Source organism: Agrilus planipennis, unplaced genomic scaffold (assembly GCF_000699045.2).
Source record: "Agrilus planipennis isolate EAB-ADULT unplaced genomic scaffold, Apla_2.0 scaffold3, whole genome shotgun sequence".
Lineage (NCBI taxonomy): Eukaryota > Metazoa > Arthropoda > Insecta > Coleoptera > Buprestidae > Agrilus > Agrilus planipennis.
The window spans coordinates 3,153,659-3,174,975 of NW_020442460.1; the positions used below are offsets into that span (position 1 = coordinate 3,153,659).

The 21,317-nt window shown below is 33.9% G+C and overlaps 1 protein-coding gene across 2 annotated transcripts in view; it reads right to left on the reverse strand.

Moving 5' to 3' along the window:
• LOC108742280 (broad-complex core protein) overlaps window positions 1–21,317 on the reverse strand; it is a 78,189-nt gene that overhangs the window by 43,652 nt on the left and 13,220 nt on the right. The window contains exon 1 of one of the 2 annotated variants that reach the window (XM_018477466.2): window positions 3,097–3,524. The exons of the other annotated variant lie outside the window; for it this stretch is intronic. The gene's annotated coding sequence lies outside the window, so the exon portion shown is untranslated. Of the gene's footprint in view, window positions 1–3,096; window positions 3,525–21,317 lie in introns of those variants that run through there. 2 annotated transcript variants of the gene reach the window in all.

Sequence of the window (21,317 nt, forward strand, 5' to 3'; positions counted from 1 at the left end):
TCGTCTCGTTGGTGGCACCATTCGTGGCAAATGCAATAAGAAAAAATATTTGCCTTGAAGCACGAAGGTCGCTAGTTTACCACAGCACAAAGAGCTAGTAGGTTCAGGGTTCTACTGTTATTTTAAAAACAATACGTAAATAAGATTGCTAATTGAACGTCTGGCCGAATGGGTGAATATTATTATAAAAAGAGGAAAAAGTACAAACAAATGTCCTTCATCTTGAACGTCTATGTCTGCGAACTATATTTTTTTAAAGACCGCTCGACTACAACCCAACACTACTCAAAGCAATGTAAATCGCATCGCGATGGTTATTGTGAATATTGCAAATAATGTTGAACATGTAAGTGTCTCATTAATTTATGTGTTTATTTATTTACGAAAAATGTTCATTAATTTATCTCAAAAATATGAAATAATATCGCTAAAACCGAAATCATTAGATTAGAGTTTCTTCAAGTGGAATTTCTTTATCCACAAAACGAACGAACAACTCCAGCTACAATTATTAGATTTGATACAAAAATCAAAAGCTTTTTATCAGACTTTTTTATCAAGAACATTTTCTTGTATTGGGGGTATTAAACGTTACCATCGCTTTCAAGTTTCCCTTTCATATCTCCTCTTTTAATTTTAATGATTTATGTTTTTGTTGACATGTTGGAATATGAAACAAACCTATTTTTTATGTATTTACAGGAAAGACAGTGAATTAGAGAAAATTGGTAGGTATATTCACCTATTTACGGAATAGGTTAGGTTAGGCTGGGTCAGGTTCAACCTTACATCTAGTAATCTTGAATCTGATCTTTCATATAGCAATTTTCTGCTACAATATTCATAGCAACCATCAACAAAGCTTGAGAATGAATAGAGGTTAACAAGATTCGGTCGAAAGAAACGTTTCTAAAGGTCATTTGTTCTACAGTGGCTGAACCTTCTATAAATACCTACTATAATATGGTATAATGCCCGATGCAATGAGAAATCCCATGGAACAATTGCTATTTATAACAAAATCAACATTAAAATATGAGCAACCACTCTCTGAGCGATTTTGACAGGTATGATTCTAATGCGTGCACGGCTAAATAGGCAGTTTTTAAGACAAAGGCCATAAATTTTCTAATAATAATATAATNGAGACATATTAGAAATATTAGTTAGAGAAGTAGGTTGCTCTAGTTTTCTAAAAACACGAAGATTGCTTCAAGATTGGAAAAAGTAGAAATTTGTGTCCAACCAGTCTTCGGGCCGATGATAATGACGAATATTACAACTTATTTTTACTTTTATGGGTTTATTTCGTTAAAAACTCCTGGTTAGAGCAAAAATTAGTATAGTCCCCTCCGTTGGGCACGTTATAACTGAGTTTGACTGTATTTATTAAGTGTGATGACATGAGAAAAACGTTATATTAATTGACCTTGAAAATCTTCGTTTTCAGACAAAGTCGAACTAGTTGTGGCGGTGTTCAGATTCTCCACTACACATATAATACTGATGGCTAAATAGGCAGTTTTTATGACAGAGGTCATTTAGAATTTCATATATTTGTTTTCTAATAATAATAATAAGATTTTAATTAAAATAAATATACTTTTGCGAAAGATATTTAAGAAATCAGTTCAAAATTTTTACGAAGATATAAAAATTTTTACAAAAGTGTATTTATGTATTAAATTTCCCTGCACGACAAGCCGCCATTCTGATGAAAAAGATAATACTGATTACAGGCACCATTCATAATAAAAAAATAATTATGTATTGCGAATTAGATTAGATAAAAATGTATTTAAGTGCTTCATATGGCATCAATATCAATCATTCATCACGCTAAAGTCGTCTAATAAAAAAAAGGAATAGGCACATTCACGATTTAGCTGTAACTAATAGACTTTTATACCTATGAGAAATCATTGTCAGCATTGTTCTGGAGTATTATTTGTTATTAGAACCGATGATGAAGTGCTTAAGGGTTTGAAATACAACCTTTACTTAGATATATTTTAGCTTACAATCACCCTCTTTATATTTTTTGTCTTTCTACTACTAAATATATTTATTTAAAATAAAATAGTCGTTTATTTTCAAATGGCAGAAACTAAAAAAATCAAGCTGCATCCATTCCTATGACAACGTGTTACAAACAAACAGACAGATACAAGCACACTCTAAAATTAAGCTAACAAATCCCACAATTTAAAAAAAAAAAAGTAGGTAACTTATTACCTTTATGTCATTTTAACGTTCATTAGATCGAACAATGGCTGCTTCAAAACAAAAGAGCGCGTTTTGATTAAATGCAACAATTAATAATGGTCTTAAACAAATAATTTAGGTATGAACAAAAAAAATGAAGCATAAATTATACGGTACATCGCGATTTAACAGTCCTGCATTGTATTATAGATAAAGAATTGAATCGTGGTTATAAATGGCTAAATTATAATTTGTTCTAGTTGAGGAGTAGTTTCCAAAGAATACAAATGAGAAAAATAAGAATGGTGGCGTATAATATGCATTTTCTATTATTCAAAATGGATACGAAACGCCATTATTCTTTTTGAATAATCAATTTAAAACTAATTTTATCAAACAAGATCGGCCACAATTTTATTGAGTTTTTGTTATCATTGCTTTAAAAATGGCAAAAAAATGATTCAATTTTTTGTTTACTATGTTTCAAAAAACTAGAAACCTGCGTACGTAAGTTTGATTTTTGGAATATTTAAGTGAAATAAGTACAATTTAAGAAAATAATTTTTAAATGTCAATTAGTTTAATTAGATAAGTAAATGTTTCGTTTCATTTCTAAAGCGATGACATTTAATTTGATTTTTTGTAGCGAAATGACCAAATGTTATTAGTAGGCAGTTTACAATTTTTTCCGCATTTAGAAACTTTTATGTAACATTCAAAAATGCAAACGTGTTTTTTAACTTCATTCTGTACGTTTCAGTAGAGAAATATAATTACTTGTTATAGATGCTGGATCATTTTATAAAAAAATAAAATTAAAAATAAAATTGTTTATTAAATGTTCAGTTGTTGAATTCAAAAAAACGAACGAATAAATAAAGAAAAACTCACTTGAAACTCAAACGAAATGGGCGAATGCGGAACATAAAAAGAATAGGAGACACGATGCGTTTAAATTTTAAATCCAATAATAATCAAATCGGTGGACGTCATCTCCAGAAAGGGGCACCAGGAGATCCTGCCGCAGGATCAGCAAAAGTTTAGTAGAAGGACGATGGTGCACCACACTGCACTACTAACGTCTAACCCGTAGATAGTCTAGTAATACTCTAAACATCACAATTCAGTTGACTCCCAAAAGGCCAAAGTTGTAGGACCACTTTTTATTGGGCTTGCAAATTTTCATAGGTACCAACGTATATGTGTATGTAGTAGTTGGATGGTACCTTGCAGGGGAAAGGGGTGGTAACCTACATGCTCGTACCCCCCTTCAGAAAAGCATTGAAGCTTGCAGTACAGTTACGCGGATCAAGATTTGCAAGTTACTGCATCCAAAAATTTTAAGGAACCAATTTACTCCACGTCTGAATATAACGACGTCCTTCTCTCTCTGGCCCACGGGGTTTCGCAGCCGGATTTCAGCCGCTCAACGGCGGACATCGATGTACGTTTTCGTCCTGCCGCTGACGATGAAAAAGCAGGAACTTACTCCGACAGCAGTACCGCGACCGAACCGAATACCGATCTTGCCCAAGTACGTGTTCTGGATAAGACGAAAACTAACACGAAAAAATCGATATCTGTTACGATATTTCGGTATTTCGAACTTCAATAGCACTCGATTTTAAATCGGTCTTTCTACCAAAACTGCCACGTTAATTGACAGACGACAAACAACAATGAAAGTAGTTCCCGCTCTCGCAGAATGTAAAATAACCTTAAATATTTAAAGAATCATCACAGGATCCCACTATTTTTCGACTTTATTTAATAGTGCTTTTTGATTGGCCGGTATGGCTTCTCAAAACAGAAAAGGTTACAGATGAGGTCCCATCATTTTCTGTTTCTTTTTGTTTTTTTTTTTTTTTAAGAAACATTTCCTATGAACTTCCTTACATTGATTTAATTATCTTTATGTCTACGATTGTATAAATAGTTTTAGGACAATCAATAAAAGTCAGGTCATTTAACTTGTGGTGTTCCTAAATCCGGCCCTCACGGGCTTAAACATTACTTAATTTTTTTCTGTTTTTTTTTATATGAAGACCTGAACGATTTATTTTCGAATTCTTCATCTCATTTTAAGGTAATAACAGATTAAAGTTAGGGTGGGTCAAAAGACAGTTTATTTAAGAAAACAATAACCACGTTAGCTCAGGATAGAACAGAGCACAGGTGCGTGTCCAACCAGTTTCAGGACCGACAACCCTACGATGATGATGATTAAATATTAATAGATAAGGACATACATTCACTTTTTTTGGTACGTTTTGTAATAGACAAATAAAACTTAAAATTTCAATTGGAAGCCAATCGGAGTTTGTTTGTTCTCTTTGCTGTTGCAATTATAAACAGTCATCCTTTTTAATCGAAAATGAAAATTTATAAAATGTACCTGCTTGGCAGAAGCTTTAGACTTTATCCAGAAAGCTTAAGAACTTTTAAGAGTTTTAAAGCAAAACAAACTTCTACATCCAATTTCTTCGCTTTTCTAAATAAACTGGCCCTATGCACTACTAATTTTATGTAGAATGTTATTCACGTTCTTGACAAGAAATTTAGATATAAATAAAGATATTTATAACGCTATTTGACAACACAAACCCAAAGTCCCTTACGAATCCTTACAATTTTCAAATAAAACTGTGTCTTAAGGATCAAAAGATATTGTAAATAGATGTAATACCTTCTTATACGGGCACAAGGGAAAAAATCTATTTTCAGTGAAATAATTGAGCCACTCCTACGTGGAGATAGCAATCATTAGTCCAAAAGTTTATGTATCCGATTCTCTGACGTCAGAGTGTTTTGCGACTTAGAAGAATAAAATATAAGGGTAGATGTAGGTACGTTAAGAAAATAATAATAATAATAATAATGAAGTAAAAATGAGGAATAATAAAAGAAGGAGTCTAAATTGAGGAAGTTGAACGTCGGAGAGAAACTTTAATTTCCCGTGCAGCGGCAGATTTTTCACTCTAAAACCACATCGCAGTAGTGATGGTGAAGGCAAGGGGGATAAAACTAGGCCCGCCTACGGAATTAACAAAACTGAAGAACAGTTGGAGAATATCTGCATCGATTTCCCAGCTCGTCACGTTGTGTAATAATAAGAATAAGAATCGTTGTGGCAATGGCAGCAGAGTCACTAGCATTTGCAGCCCTCCAAAGTCGCATTTAAACGACTAGCTCTATCGATCTTGGCGTAACTAAGATGTTCTGCCCTACGATATTAAAGTTTTTAAACTAAGGGTTGACGATTTAAGGGAGGCCCCAAACGAAAGAGTCAGTAATCCTGTTCCACCGCCAGCCATCCCCAAAGGCATGGATTGCAAAAACCAGAAAGTATCGTAGTACTCAAAAACAAGACTTAACTGACCCAATTCGATTGCCTAAATCTTAAAAATAATTATTCGGTTTAGGGGTCCACCCGTATGGGGGGAGGAAAGTCATCGAATTGTGACTATATTAGACAATAGGGTTAGGACTTTTGGGACGTCCTCAAATAACTGTGTATTAAAAATATTGTATCAGCAAATACCGCAACATTATATTATAAAAACATAATAAATTTTATATATTCCGCGCGTAAATGTATAGGTTCCACGTCATTTATTTGTTAGGGAAAATAAACTGGAGGCTGGCGCTACGATATGTACCTATTGTTGATTTTTTTTCAATATTAGGGGGGGTCTGTAGTTTGTGACACCTTTATAAAGGGGTATCGTCAAAATGTGATTTTGTGTGATCCCAAGGGAAAGGCGGATATAAAAATGTCGAAAAAAAATGGATGTCCTTTACGGACAACCCCTTATTAGTTATTGTAACGATACTGGAAGCGGGGCAGCGGGATAGAAAAAGTTTCTCCGGGAGATTGAAAGGTGCGGAAACCAAAAAAAGTCAATCTTTTCGTAATATAGTTATTGTTAATGTATGATAAGTACCTTACAGCGTCGTAGAAAGAACAGGTAAGACAATTTCACCAAGGAGGAAGGAGAACTCGCCCTAACTTAACCTAAAAAATGTAAAAACAATGTTAACATTCTGTGGCATTAGGGAGAGTTTATATGCCATAACCTAACCCACTATGAAACTGTAACTTTCCTAATGCAGATTGGTTAATTGCAGGAAATTAAATTAAATTTTATACTTTTCTTTTTAGGTTTTCACACTTTATCTTACCACGAGAAAACTTTTCCTACCTTTCCCTTCCCGTGATGGTCAAGTAAACTAAATCCCACTCTAATAAATTCCTAGAAGAACCTTAGTATTATTACAATCCACTTTTGGAACACCTTCCACTTTTTGCACGATATAATTTAATAGACTCACGGAATGCTGAAAATGAAGTTCATATTTAATATTGTAAAGAATTAAATTTTTTAAATGCCTACAAAAACATCATTTTATTTAATAGTGCTTTTTGATTGGCCGGTATGGCTTCTCAAAACAGAAAAGGTTACAGATGAGGTCCCATCATTTTCTGTTTCTTTTTGTTTTTTTTTTTTTTAAGAAACATTTCCTATGAACTTCCTTACATTGATTTAATTATCTTTATGTCTACGATTGTATAAATAGTTTTAGGACAATCAATAAAAGTCAGGTCATTTAACTTGTGGTGTTCCTAAATCCGGCCCTCACGGGCTTAAACATTACTTAATTTTTTTCTGTTTTTTTTTATATGAAGACCTGAACGATTTATTTTCGAATTCTTCATCTCATTTTAAGGTAATAACAGATTAAAGTTAGGGTGGGTCAAAAGACAGTTTATTTAAGAAAACAATAACCACGTTAGCTCAGGATAGAACAGAGCACAGGTGCGTGTCCAACCAGTTTCAGGACCGACAACCCTACGATGATGATGATTAAATATTAATAGATAAGGACATACATTCACTTTTTTTGGTACGTTTTGTAATAGACAAATAAAACTTAAAATTTCAATTGGAAGCCAATCGGAGTTTGTTTGTTCTCTTTGCTGTTGCAATTATAAACAGTCATCCTTTTTAATCGAAAATGAAAATTTATAAAATGTACCTGCTTGGCAGAAGCTTTAGACTTTATCCAGAAAGCTTAAGAACTTTTAAGAGTTTTAAAGCAAAACAAACTTCTACATCCAATTTCTTCGCTTTTCTAAATAAACTGGCCCTATGCACTACTAATTTTATGTAGAATGTTATTCACGTTCTTGACAAGAAATTTAGATATAAATAAAGATATTTATAACGCTATTTGACAACACAAACCCAAAGTCCCTTACGAATCCTTACAATTTTCAAATAAAACTGTGTCTTAAGGATCAAAAGATATTGTAAATAGATGTAATACCTTCTTATACGGGCACAAGGGAAAAAATCTATTTTCAGTGAAATAATTGAGCCACTCCTACGTGGAGATAGCAATCATTAGTCCAAAAGTTTATGTATCCGATTCTCTGACGTCAGAGTGTTTTGCGACTTAGAAGAATAAAATATAAGGGTAGATGTAGGTACGTTAAGAAAATAATAATAATAATAATAATGAAGTAAAAATGAGGAATAATAAAAGAAGGAGTCTAAATTGAGGAAGTTGAACGTCGGAGAGAAACTTTAATTTCCCGTGCAGCGGCAGATTTTTCACTCTAAAACCACATCGCAGTAGTGATGGTGAAGGCAAGGGGGATAAAACTAGGCCCGCCTACGGAATTAACAAAACTGAAGAACAGTTGGAGAATATCTGCATCGATTTCCCAGCTCGTCACGTTGTGTAATAATAAGAATAAGAATCGTTGTGGCAATGGCAGCAGAGTCACTAGCATTTGCAGCCCTCCAAAGTCGCATTTAAACGACTAGCTCTATCGATCTTGGCGTAACTAAGATGTTCTGCCCTACGATATTAAAGTTTTTAAACTAAGGGTTGACGATTTAAGGGAGGCCCCAAACGAAAGAGTCAGTAATCCTGTTCCACCGCCAGCCATCCCCAAAGGCATGGATTGCAAAAACCAGAAAGTATCGTAGTACTCAAAAACAAGACTTAACTGACCCAATTCGATTGCCTAAATCTTAAAAATAATTATTCGGTTTAGGGGTCCACCCGTATGGGGGGAGGAAAGTCATCGAATTGTGACTATATTAGACAATAGGGTTAGGACTTTTGGGACGTCCTCAAATAACTGTGTATTAAAAATATTGTATCAGCAAATACCGCAACATTATATTATAAAAACATAATAAATTTTATATATTCCGCGCGTAAATGTATAGGTTCCACGTCATTTATTTGTTAGGGAAAATAAACTGGAGGCTGGCGCTACGATATGTACCTATTGTTGATTTTTTTTCAATATTAGGGGGGGTCTGTAGTTTGTGACACCTTTATAAAGGGGTATCGTCAAAATGTGATTTTGTGTGATCCCAAGGGAAAGGCGGATATAAAAATGTCGAAAAAAAATGGATGTCCTTTACGGACAACCCCTTATTAGTTATTGTAACGATACTGGAAGCGGGGCAGCGGGATAGAAAAAGTTTCTCCGGGAGATTGAAAGGTGCGGAAACCAAAAAAAGTCAATCTTTTCGTAATATAGTTATTGTTAATGTATGATAAGTACCTTACAGCGTCGTAGAAAGAACAGGTAAGACAATTTCACCAAGGAGGAAGGAGAACTCGCCCTAACTTAACCTAAAAAATGTAAAAACAATGTTAACATTCTGTGGCATTAGGGAGAGTTTATATGCCATAACCTAACCCACTATGAAACTGTAACTTTCCTAATGCAGATTGGTTAATTGCAGGAAATTAAATTAAATTTTATACTTTTCTTTTTAGGTTTTCACACTTTATCTTACCACGAGAAAACTTTTCCTACCTTTCCCTTCCCGTGATGGTCAAGTAAACTAAATCCCACTCTAATAAATTCCTAGAAGAACCTTAGTATTATTACAATCCACTTTTGGAACACCTTCCACTTTTTGCACGATATAATTTAATAGACTCACGGAATGCTGAAAATGAAGTTCATATTTAATATTGTAAAGAATTAAATTTTTTAAATGCCTACAAAAACATCATAATTGTTTTTTATTAATTTTCTTTTCAAAATATCACGATCTTCGGAGGGTCAAATCAGCCAAAACTTGGCGCGCATAGTAGACAAAAATGTACATAACCAAAATTGAATTATAGTTCTAGGAAGTTATTTTGGAAAAATTCTTGTTTGATAAATAAGTAGAAGAATCAAAAGGACTAATTGTGAATTTTTGGGTATTTAAATATGGATGTTCCTAGAGATGATCATTAAAGTGGTAAAGATATATATTTTATCGGTTTATCTGAATATTGTTCACAAAATCTTCCTAGAGGAATTTCAAATTTTGACCAAAGAACCAAACTTTTAAAAGGTAGGGTCTGACTAAGTTTTGCTTGATTAAATATATATATAATAAAGTACCTGACGGAAGGCAAAATGGAATTTAATTGTAAACTTCCGAGTATCAAAATTCGTTAACCTTTGTAGATCGAAGAAGGCTTTTCCGAAATGGAAAAAAAGAATTAATGAATGGTTTCCTTTATTCATTTTGCTTGTTATTATTTTGTCTTTTACGAGTCCACGCTTATTCGGAAGTACTTTTATAGAACGTAGGAGGCATCGATTTCTTATTTTAGGATAACGAAATGTCATTTATCTAAAGCCGAAATAGTACAGGCACATCAAACGTAACGATTTGAATTTTTTGAGCAAATATGCCACATTTAATCTGAAAAAAATGTACAATTTTCTAATATTACTAATCGTTTTGACAGAATGAAATGTGGTGAATTTTAATTGTTTGAATGAATAAATTAATATCTACCCAAATAATTTTTAATCAGTAATTGGATTTCATTTTAATTCATGGCGTACCAATCAAAGAAACTATTTCCCACTATCTAAATCGGTGTTACAATGTTGTAACAATGTCAGTTATAGATAGATAACAGCGTTACCGTTTAGTTTAGTTATCTAATTAAATTCTGCAATTTCTAATTGTACAGGGGTTTTTATATTGGGATCTGTCAAATAGGCAGATGGGAGACAATATTTCATAGTCGTCCCTATGGTGTACTGTGAAGTTGTGATGGACTTTTTAAAATAGTATAAAACTTTTAGTACTTTTAGTAATAAGTGATTGGGCCAATGGAAATTCTTGAAAAATATATTTTATTGATAATGAATACGTTTTTAACCTCCATCAAACAAATTCGAAAGTGCAATGCTAGACTAAGCTCCGTTGGGGGTCCTGGGCGAAAAAACGAAATGAAGCCCTCGGTGTCACTATCTCCCAGAAATTGAATCAAAGTCCAAACTCCATCTTACTTACTGAACGTATTTTGGCCTTGTTTGGGATTTTATTAAAAAGGACTTTCCAAATATTGGAACCCCTCAGGACCACAGGACCGGGGAGGGCTGTACCTTCGCCCTCTCTACTTAGTCCGCCATTGTGAAAGTAATCCCTTAGATTTTAGTGCTTATGTACTGTTACAATTATCAAAATTAAGAAATGGCCCTAGGTGGCAATAATGTTATCACTCACAACTAGTTTAGGCAAATATTGCAAACATATAATTACAACAGGTATGTTCCTAACCTCAAACTTCACTCGAGTATTCCCTTTTCTTGATGCCTATTGCTTTCATACAAGCTCTAGTTTAGCTTTCTTTATTAATTTTCCAAGTATAACATGTATATGTATAATATACATATATTAAAGTTAGTTATTATGAAGAAGTGACTAGTCCCTCATTCAAGCTAGATGGTGTATGTCTTTTTGACGCATTTCGTAGCTTGTCTGTTTTGCTTCCGATTGGAAAAGAGTTTATTATCTGCCCTTTTTCTCATCTTAGTGCTTGTTCCTTAGGGATGTAATTCGATTTCATAAAACGGAAAAAAGGATGTTCATTAAAAACTTTACAGTTATTGCGTCTTTTATTTATGATTGTAAATTACGTATATATTTGGAAATGTTCTACTTCTTCTAAATGTTTGTCTTGTGCATTTTACTTTTAATGTCGAATTTTACGTATTTCTACTTCTTGAATATCCAAATCTTAGTACCTTCCATCAAACATATACATAATAGGTAGTATATATGTAATGGGCTTTCAAGGTTCACTTTTCTAATGTTTACTTTTGGCTTAATGGTTTTCCTGTTAAATTCTTTTTATATTTTTCGTAAAACCTTTTATATTATTATTGTTATCAGAAACATAACAAAGTCATCCTTTTCTGTTAGAAGATTCAAACTTTAAAATGCGACAGAACTTGCTGATTAAATAGCAAAGCATCTCTTTCATCTTGGCTTTCACTCTGTTATTAAAATTATTTAAATAAAAAGTACCATTTCTATAATCGTCCAAATTTCGTGTTGTGGATTTTCGTAATGTACCTACCCACAAGGCGTTCTCGGTAAATAAAAGGTACTTAAAATGCGATGTGAAATCCACAGAAATCGCAATGAAAATGCATCGTGGGTATGAATTTCGGTCAGAGGCCGATTTCGACAATTACATGCAGTAGATAATACTTATAATTATAAATGTCATGTAGTCCAGTTAATTTAATTAATACTGTTGATATAATTGCAAACGCAGCATACGCTTGATGTAATAATCGTTTTACTCTAAAATTATTTGAACCATTTGAATTGTTTACAAGTCCAATCTTTATACGTCTATAACATTTTTAATACTTGTGTAACTTTTAGCACAAGTGCGTATTCCAGATGTTGAAGCAATTGTAAATATTAATTTTTATATAGGAATGTTGATGATATAATATTTTCTATTTAACTTTTCAAATTTATGTTTATGGTCGGAAAATAAAAAGTTTGACATGCAGTGTTGAAGAAAGAAGTTAAAACTACTGTGGGTAAAAAAGGTTAGAAATGGGGAATTATTAGTTAGAGTAGGAAAATAGAGTGTTGTGGAAATCAATAAGAAATAGTCGAGATGGGTGGATAGAACACCTTAGACATGAAGCATTAGTTACACATACTAGAAGCAGAAATAGATGTTAAGACGGATAGAGGTAGATCTAGATCTTCTTCAGATTGAACACCTTATGATGATGATAATGATCTTAATTTGGATTAACGTAAGGTTTGGTTACGTAATGTTTGTTTTATGATACACTGTTGTAGAGAGAAATTAAAATAGAAAAGATTAGAAATGAGGAATTTTTAGGCAGAATAGAAGAACAGAAGACGGTATAGAAGTCAATAAAAAATAGACGAAATTGGTTGGCAGAACACCTTCTTAGACGAACTGGAAACAGAAATAGATGTTAAGAGGAGTAGAGTTAGATCTAGATCTTCTTCAGACTGAAGACCTTATGATGATGAGATCTTGATTTGAATTAAGTTAGGGTTTGGTTACGTAACACTTGTATTATGATACAGTGTTGTAGAGAGAAGTTAAAAATACCGTGGATGCAACTAGACTAGAGAAGGTGCTTATTCTTAGACATCTAGAGCTAGTTAGAGACATATTAGAAATATTAGTTAGAGAAGTAGATTGCTCTAGTTTTCGAAAAACGCGAAGATTGCTTCAAGATTGGAAAAAGTAGAAAATTGTGTCCAACCAGTCTTGGGGCCGATGATAATGACGAATATTACAACTTATTTTTACTTTTATGGGTTTATTTCGTTAAAAACTCCTGGTTAGAGCAAAAATTAGTATAGTCCCCTCCGTTGGGCACGTTATAACTGAGTTTGACTGTATTTATTAAGTGTGATGACATGAGAAAAACGTTATATTAATTGACCTTGAAAATCTTCGTTTTCAGACAAAGTCGAACTAGTTGTGGCGGTGTTCAGATTCTCCACTACACATATAATACTTTTGCGTTTGCTTAATCTCCCCTAGTGCGAATTCTTCTTTTGTCAAAGGGCTCGTCAGCTCTTTTACAAATGTGCCCATTATATTCCCGTGTCCCCCTTTGGTCTTCAAAATTTATTTGCAAGCGACCGGTTTTGTCTATGCACTTTTTTCTCGGACGATATTCGCATAGGTGCGCGCACCACCACCGGTGTGTGGTGGTTGAATAGCGCCGCTCGTTTCTGTCTAGCATACCTAATCTCCCTATCCGACGCAACACGTTCTTTCTTCTTCTTGTATTCTTTCATACGCGATTGGTTCGCAAATTTTACCCTTAGAAAAGAAGTGACCTTGGCCAAGGGGTACTTGCAATTAATTNAGAGGAGTAGAGTTAGATCTAGATCTTCTTCAGACTGAAGACCTTATGATGATGAGATCTTGATTTGGATTAAGTTAGGTTTTGGTTACGTAACACTTGTATTATGATACAGTGTTGTAGAGAGAAGTTAAAAATACCGTGGATGCAACTAGACTAGAGAAGGTGCTTATTCTTAGACATCTAGAGCTAGTTAGAGACATATTAGAAATATTAGTTAGAGAAGTAGGTTGCTCTAGTTTTCTAAAAACACGAAGATTGCTTCAAGATTGGAAAAAGTAGAAAATTGTGTCCAACCAGTCTTGGGGCCGATGATAATGACGAATATTACAACTTATTTTTACTTTTATGGGTTTATTTCGTTAAAAACTCCTGGTTAGAGCAAAAATTAGTATAGTCCCCTCCGTTGGGCACGTTATAACTGAGTTTGACTGTATTTATTAAGTGTGATGACATGAGAAAAACGTTATATTAATTGACCTTGAAAATCTTCGTTTTCAGACAAAGTCGAACTAGTTGTGGCGGTGTTCAGATTCTCCACTACACATATAATACTTTTGCGTTTGCTTAATCTCCCCTAGTGCGAATTCTTCTTTTGTCAAAGGGCTCGTCAGCTCTTTTACAAATGTGCCCATTATATTCCCGTGTCCCCCTTTGGTCTTCAAAATTTATTTGCAAGCGACCGGTTTTGTCTATGCACTTTTTTCTCGGACGATATTCGCATAGGTGCGCGCACCACCACCGGTGTGTGGTGGTTGAATAGCGCCGCTCGTTTCTGTCTAGCATACCTAATCTCCCTATCCGACGCAACACGTTCTTTCTTCTTCTTGTATTCTTTCATACGCGATTGGTTCGCAAATTTTACCCTTAGAAAAGAAGTGACCTTGGCCAAGGGGTACTTGCAATTAATTTCAAACGAACAAGGATGACCTCCTGACCTTCACGTAGTGACCGTTGTCGTTATTCCCATCATCAAACACACTATACACTACACTACCGATGTTCAGTTCTCATTACATTAAGAGCTGCGAATCTGTAGAAAACAAAACTTTTCCACTTAAATAAAACATTAATAAAAATATTTCTATTCCAGAGTTTTATAACAACTTCAACGTGAACTGCAAGGTGCGTACGCAAGACAGAAGTGTGTTCCAAACAAATTAAAATTACAGATTTCATTAATATAGAAAAATGATAATTATACGTACGTAATGTCTTTTTATTATATTTATGTGAAATAAATAAAATGTAGTTTAATAAAAAGAAGTAACTTCTATGGTCGCGAACGGTTAATTTAGAAATTCTAAAAATATTTTTAAAGGTGTATGTATGACGTTGTACGGGTGCGAAACATGGACAGTGGGCTCGGCGGAAAAGAAAAGGTTAGAAGTCTTCGAAATGTGGTGTTATAGGTGAATGATGAGGATAACGTGGATAGAAAAATGAAGAGGTATTACAAAGAATGGGAGAACAGAGGACTCTATGGAAGTCAATAAAAAATAGGCGAGATAGGTTGGTAGGACACCTTTTGAGGCATGAGAGACATATTAGAGGCAGAAACAGGAGTTAGAAGGGGTAGAAGTAGACCTAGGTTAGATTACTGTTCGCAAATAGTTAAGGATGTGGGTTGTTCTAGTTTTAGAGAAATGCGAAGATTAGCTCAGGATAGGAAATAGTGGAGGTACGTATCCAACCAGTCTTAGGACTGACGACCTTATGATGATGAATATATTAATCACACATTCAGAAATAGGTATTAGGAATTGGGTACTTAATAACAACGTCACCGGCTGTTACAACTATCGGTTTTTACGAGCAAATATGAGTAGTCCCTTCAATGTCGTTACAACAGATTTTGACTGTATTTATATAGAAAAATAGTAAGTTGTAGTAAAAATTTATCTTAACAAATTCATAATGGCAAGCTGCTCGAGTATTCTAATATTTGATGCATCTACATATATCCTCTGATGCATAAAATAGTTAATAATGGCGATGCAAATTAAAAAAGGAAAAAAAACATGCCGAGCGCCTCCGTCATTAATTTGAATAGCTGATCTCATCTTTGCACTTAATCAGAGCGTGATTATTCGGGTTCAACTGGTGTTGTAAATTGTTTTTATCTCTCTTGTGTAGGTAGGAGTATTTCTGAAAATATGTAAATAAAATCATCCCACGTGTTGCACGGAAAATAGTATTTTCTTGTGATTGCTATGGACATGTTTAATCCGATTATACGTAGAAAAACAGAGGTAGCGATGAATTTTTGCTGCCTATTGTTATTTTAGTGCTATCGAAATTCTATCGTTTTTATGATGAAATTCCACGGTTGCGATACAAAGCTGCGAAACGTAGATCTTGGGTGGGTGGCATTGTGAGCTGTTTTGGCAATAACTATTCATAAACGCATTTCCAATAAATAAATAAATTCAAAGATAAATTGAACGATTAGCATGCTCCTGCCTACTTGTACCCTTTTGCTAATTGTTAGTGGTGTACCTACATTAAATGGTAAAGGCAAACGAGTATAAATAATCAATAATTCTTAAGATTACGATAACGTTAACAAAAGGAGTTACTTTTGGAGAAAAATTTTTTCTTTGAATAAAAATGTAAAACGAGAAGCGCACATTGCTCAGGATTGTGTTGGGAAATTAAAAAGTAATCTCTTTGATGATTTGCAATTGTGGCCAAATTGGCTCAATTTATGTACACGTCCAAAATATCTATATACAAAGAATCTTCAGAAAATTCCAAGGAAATTGGATAATAGACCAATTAAAACATTAAAAGAGTCACCTATCTTCTTCCTAAGAATTACAAAATATCATAAGCACGTTTGGTACTTCCATCCTTCCTGTCTACTGTAAAGGTTGTGAGTTAGAACATCAAAACGAATCATTGTATCTAAGAATAACTTGCTCATTTTCAAACTACGTATCAATAAACATACTGAAAACAATACATATCTTCTTCTGAAAATTGAAGAATAATGAAAACTCTTCCATTTGCAACGAACCTTCTATTTCTACTATTTTCAAAAAACTTTCGTTTTACAAAATGAAAAACAACTTGATTTATTAAATGAGAAATGCGATAGTGTGATGGTATCAGTAGAAGATGAAGTTCCGAAGTTTCGACCATGTGAAATATTCGAAAAGTCAACGAACTTGAGCATGGGAAGCAAACAAAATTTTTCTAGTGCTGTGGATTTTCCGGAAAAAGTTGTGGAAGGATCGCGATGGTTTGGTGTCGAAATGTTTGTTTTGACACTGTTTTTTGTTTTTTCTTGCATTCGGATGCTTTCGATTCATTTTTCCGAGATCAGCAGTGCGATGGGTGCAACGATGCAGCATACACCTACCCATAAATCCTGCATCAGCATACGCTTTTTAAAGTCGACGGGATCACGTGGAGAAAAAACAATTTGGACCGGACAAGAGGTGGTCGCCCCGGCAAGGCGAGTTCCCATGTTTTTTAGACAAGCGGGGGCTAGGAACCACGCGAGAGGGGGGCCAGAGACGCGGGCCGAATACAGTTCATGGACCTCGATGCAATTCGGCTGTCTGCTATGAACGCATGGCTGCACTTTCGCCTGACTATGCAACTCTTGTTGGTGGATGGATGAAGAACTTCTCTTTACCCTTCACCGCGCGCGTGCGACTGCCAAAATTGTACCCCTCGTACTTCTCCTACGTTGAGACGGTACCCCCCTGTGCCGTTCCGTCCCCCCCGAATTGCACCTTCGCTCGTTTCGTTGTTAATACTTTTAAGGAGTCGACATATGTTCACTTGTTGCTAGAGAAATTTTGCACTGCGATGCAGCGTGCGCTGATGTGAAGTTTTAGGCCAAGGACTGGGTTCCTTCGCTGCATGCATGGATTCGCTACTATGTTTGTACGATTGTATGCGTTCACAGTGTACATATAGACACACATATATATCTATACGTATGTAGATGCATACACGTTCGCTCAATCGGTCGTTGATATGCAATATTTGTCTTTTTCGTCGATTTTTTCGTTGCTTTACATAACGCTTCGGTGGTATTAGCAAGCGTTTAAATTTTTTTCCTCTGTTGCGTGAAAATAATTAGGGAGGGCGTCGCATCGAAAAAATAATCGTTGACTTTCATTATATTGCTGAAGTGGCCGATGTTATTTAATCTTTAATTTGAATGTACTTATTTACTAGATAATTTTTTTGAAGATGTTTAATCGAAAATCAGAAGTAATGAATGTAGTAATAAAGGAAATTATAAAATGGGCTGTGGGAGAACGTCATCTCTTTATTTGTAGGGGAGAGGTGGCATGAAAGGGACACGTATTGAAAGGGACAACTCAAGTTACGGGCAAATAACAAATTTTCTCGGGATAGAAATACTTTTGTTATGTGATAATATCGATTTACACTAATTTGCACCAAAATTCACGGTCCTGTCTTTTCACAGACGCGAGTATTGCGCTTGTGAATTTTTTCATGCTCAAAAGTAAATTTCTTTTAATAATTTCCAAACTTTTTGTGGTGTGTACCAAACAGTTAATTGAACTGCCTGCAATTGTCCGTAATAAGTTATTTATTCAATTAGAAATAAACAATAGGTAAGATACATATTAGACGAAATGGTAACTGTAGAGGTTAGATTTTCAAATTTTGTGTAATAATCATGAAAGGGACACAACAAACGGTTATGAAAGGGACGTCCCCTTCATAACTGTCCCTTTCATGGTTGGCACTATTTTCTAAGTTAATGATGTCTCTTTCACCACAAATCGTCCACAGTCACCTCAAAACATCGCTGGTCCTGGCGAAATTTTTAATAAAGTAAGTGCAGATAATGAGGATCTTATAGATAATTTCACTCAAAATGAATTTATTTCAAATGTCGAAGAAACGCAACCCAGACCTTCCAATGCTATATAACTACATACTGAATCTATTAATCCTAGTAAGCAACAGATTGAACCTTCTATATCAAACGAACCACAGTCTGGATCTTCCAACAGTGAAGTGACGCATTTTGCGTTTTAAATCCACCATACCTTACACTAACTCCAGAGCAGATTAGGCCGTACCCTACAGCTACAGCTCGAAAAATAGGAGAAAAGAAACGCAAAGTCAAAACTACAATTATAAGTGAAACCCCAGAAAAAGATAATTACTAATAATAATAAAATGTGATAGATATATTAAAGAAAGAAACACTCCGAGACAATAAAGAAAGTTTAACGCAAGTAAGGCGAATTATCAAAGACAATTTAGCAGTAAAGGAATCGAGCAACATCAAAATTAACAATCAAAAAGTAAATTGTTAATTTCAAATTTTTTTGAAAAATGTAGTCTTGCAGCATACGTACGCGTACCTATTGATTAATAATCAGTATGTGTATCGCAAAGTACAAGCTGATTTTTCTTGTTATTGTGTATTGTCCCTTTCATAAAGCATCGTGTCCCTTTCAATACACTCTATTAATGAAAGGGACAAAACACATTTTTTTTTAAGTTGAAAAAATATACAACTAAGGATAAAGAATGGTTTGTTGTTTTGTCCTATTTCGATACTGACATAACTGAGCTTCCTAATTTTGTTCGTAAATATTTAATTTTTTATTTCATTTATTTACTAGGATCCTCGAAACAAAAATGTCCCTTTCATGCCACCTCTCCCCTAAGTATGTTCCTGAAAGGTTTCATGGAGTATACTGCATTTTTAATTTCGATAAATAAATTTAAAAGAGCAGGATTTAAACCACAATGATAAAGTGATTATACGATGATTATACGATACGTATGTATATGTATTGATTATATTTCGACAATGTGTCTGTAGAATATTAAATTAATTCTAGTACTTTTTTTAATTAAAATTTCTGGCAATTTAAATTAATAGGGTAAGTTGTTCCTTTGTAAACTGCTTTTCTCATCTAAAGTAATTTAATATACATAATAAAAGTTTAGGTAAAATAAATGGAAACTGCTTTAATTACATCGGACACGTGTTTCGGCTTGTTGTTACAATCCTCTTAAAAAGTCTTACAACCTGATACACGTGTCGAACGTAGTGAAGTGATTTCTATTTTCTCTTTCATGTACTTTAGGTTCTTTCAGGATACTTGCTGGGATGATTTATTCTACTGCCAATCGATCTGTTATTTTCAATGTCAATTCTGAGTTACAAAAACGTTAGAGAGACATTTATCTTTCGTTACCAAAGACTTTTAAAATTTAATTATATAGACAAAACCGGACTGAAATTCCTTTGATGGCTTCAATTCAAATTAGTACCTAAATTAAACAGGAAGTTTTTAATATTTAGAAAAACCCCTCCACAAGGGAGTATCGGGTATCTAATGAAAGCTTAGGTCAAGAGGAAGACAATGGTGATGGCCGTGCCTGTACCGGAACCCTACCGTTCATGGGACATAAAAATTGATTGTCTTAATATACATTAAATTACTCTAGTATTTAAAATAACTCCTACCAAAGGGTTTAGTTTGCAAATGAACGTCTAGATTAAGAGAAAACCAGTGATGAAGGTCCTACTTGTCGGCACCCTCGCGTTATCTTCTACATTCTATACAGATGAACGGATTTTCAAATCACTATATAGTATAAAACAAAGTCGCTTCCTGCTGTCTGTCCCTATGTATGCTTTGATCTTTAAAACTGCGCAACGGATTTTAATGCGTTTTTTTTTTTTAATAGATAGAGTGATTCAAGAGGAAGATTTATATGTATTGTTGCATCTTTACAATACTATGTTTTATTTTATTTTGCATACTAATTTTAATATTGTCGGAAATTTTAGGTTTTATTTTCTATTTGTATACAAATTCAGTTTTATTATTCATTTTGTTATTTAGCTAAACCTGATCTTTTTCTCACGAATGGCTCGTGTGAGCATTATTGTGAGTATTCTAGTTGTGAGCATTTAGTTGAGTAACACTGCAAACACAAAAAAAAAATATTTTGATCCTTGATTCTTGCTGAAAGCAAAACGNTAATGACAAAGAAGCTGTAAATGTTGTATATAAAGACATTCAGTAGTGTATTAAGTATCAGCACTGCACCCTTGCGAAGCTGGGGCGGGTCGCTAGTTATAAATATAATGGAGAGTTTTACATTTTGAAAATAATTTTTTAATTTTTTTTATTACAAATCGATGAAGCTAGTAACTTTAAAGACAACAACTGGATTTAAGAAACACTTCAATCTTACACATATTTTCTGTCTCTTTCCCCCTGCTTCAAATACCTAACAATAACATTTAGTTAAAATTTTCGTTTCTTTTGAATACAGTTGAACCAATGAGGGGTGGCCCCTGACTTACTCACTTGTGCGCAAAAGATAAACAAGAACCGTACTCGTTTCGAAAAGGATGACGCTGATATACGGGAAAAGTATCGAAATGCACAAGGGGTTGCTCAATGGGAACACACTATTTACTACGGATTTAGGTGCTTTTATTCTGCTTATTTAGTCGTCCACTACATTGATTATAAAAAATCTTAACTCGAAGAAGAGCTGAAATTAAATGATTTATCTTAAGGATGTTTGGGAGGTTCAATCGGAGACAAGAGTACATAAAATTAGAAATTCGTGATTAATTAGGTTTTGCAGCATATCATGAGGTAAATAAATACTATCTATACTAAAAAAAAAGTATACGGTTTGAGAGAAAATTTGGAATTTGACCAAAAACTTTGAATAAAATAAGAAATAACGAATAATATGGAAAATTTTTAACTGACTTTTGGCAGTGAATATGCCTTGATTTCAACTTCGAAACAAAAAAATATTTAGTTTCAATCTTTATTAATAATGAGCGTAAAACTTTTTAATATGTTTAAATAATAATTAAAACTTTAAAATTGCATTTATTTCAGACAATTATAAATATTATCAT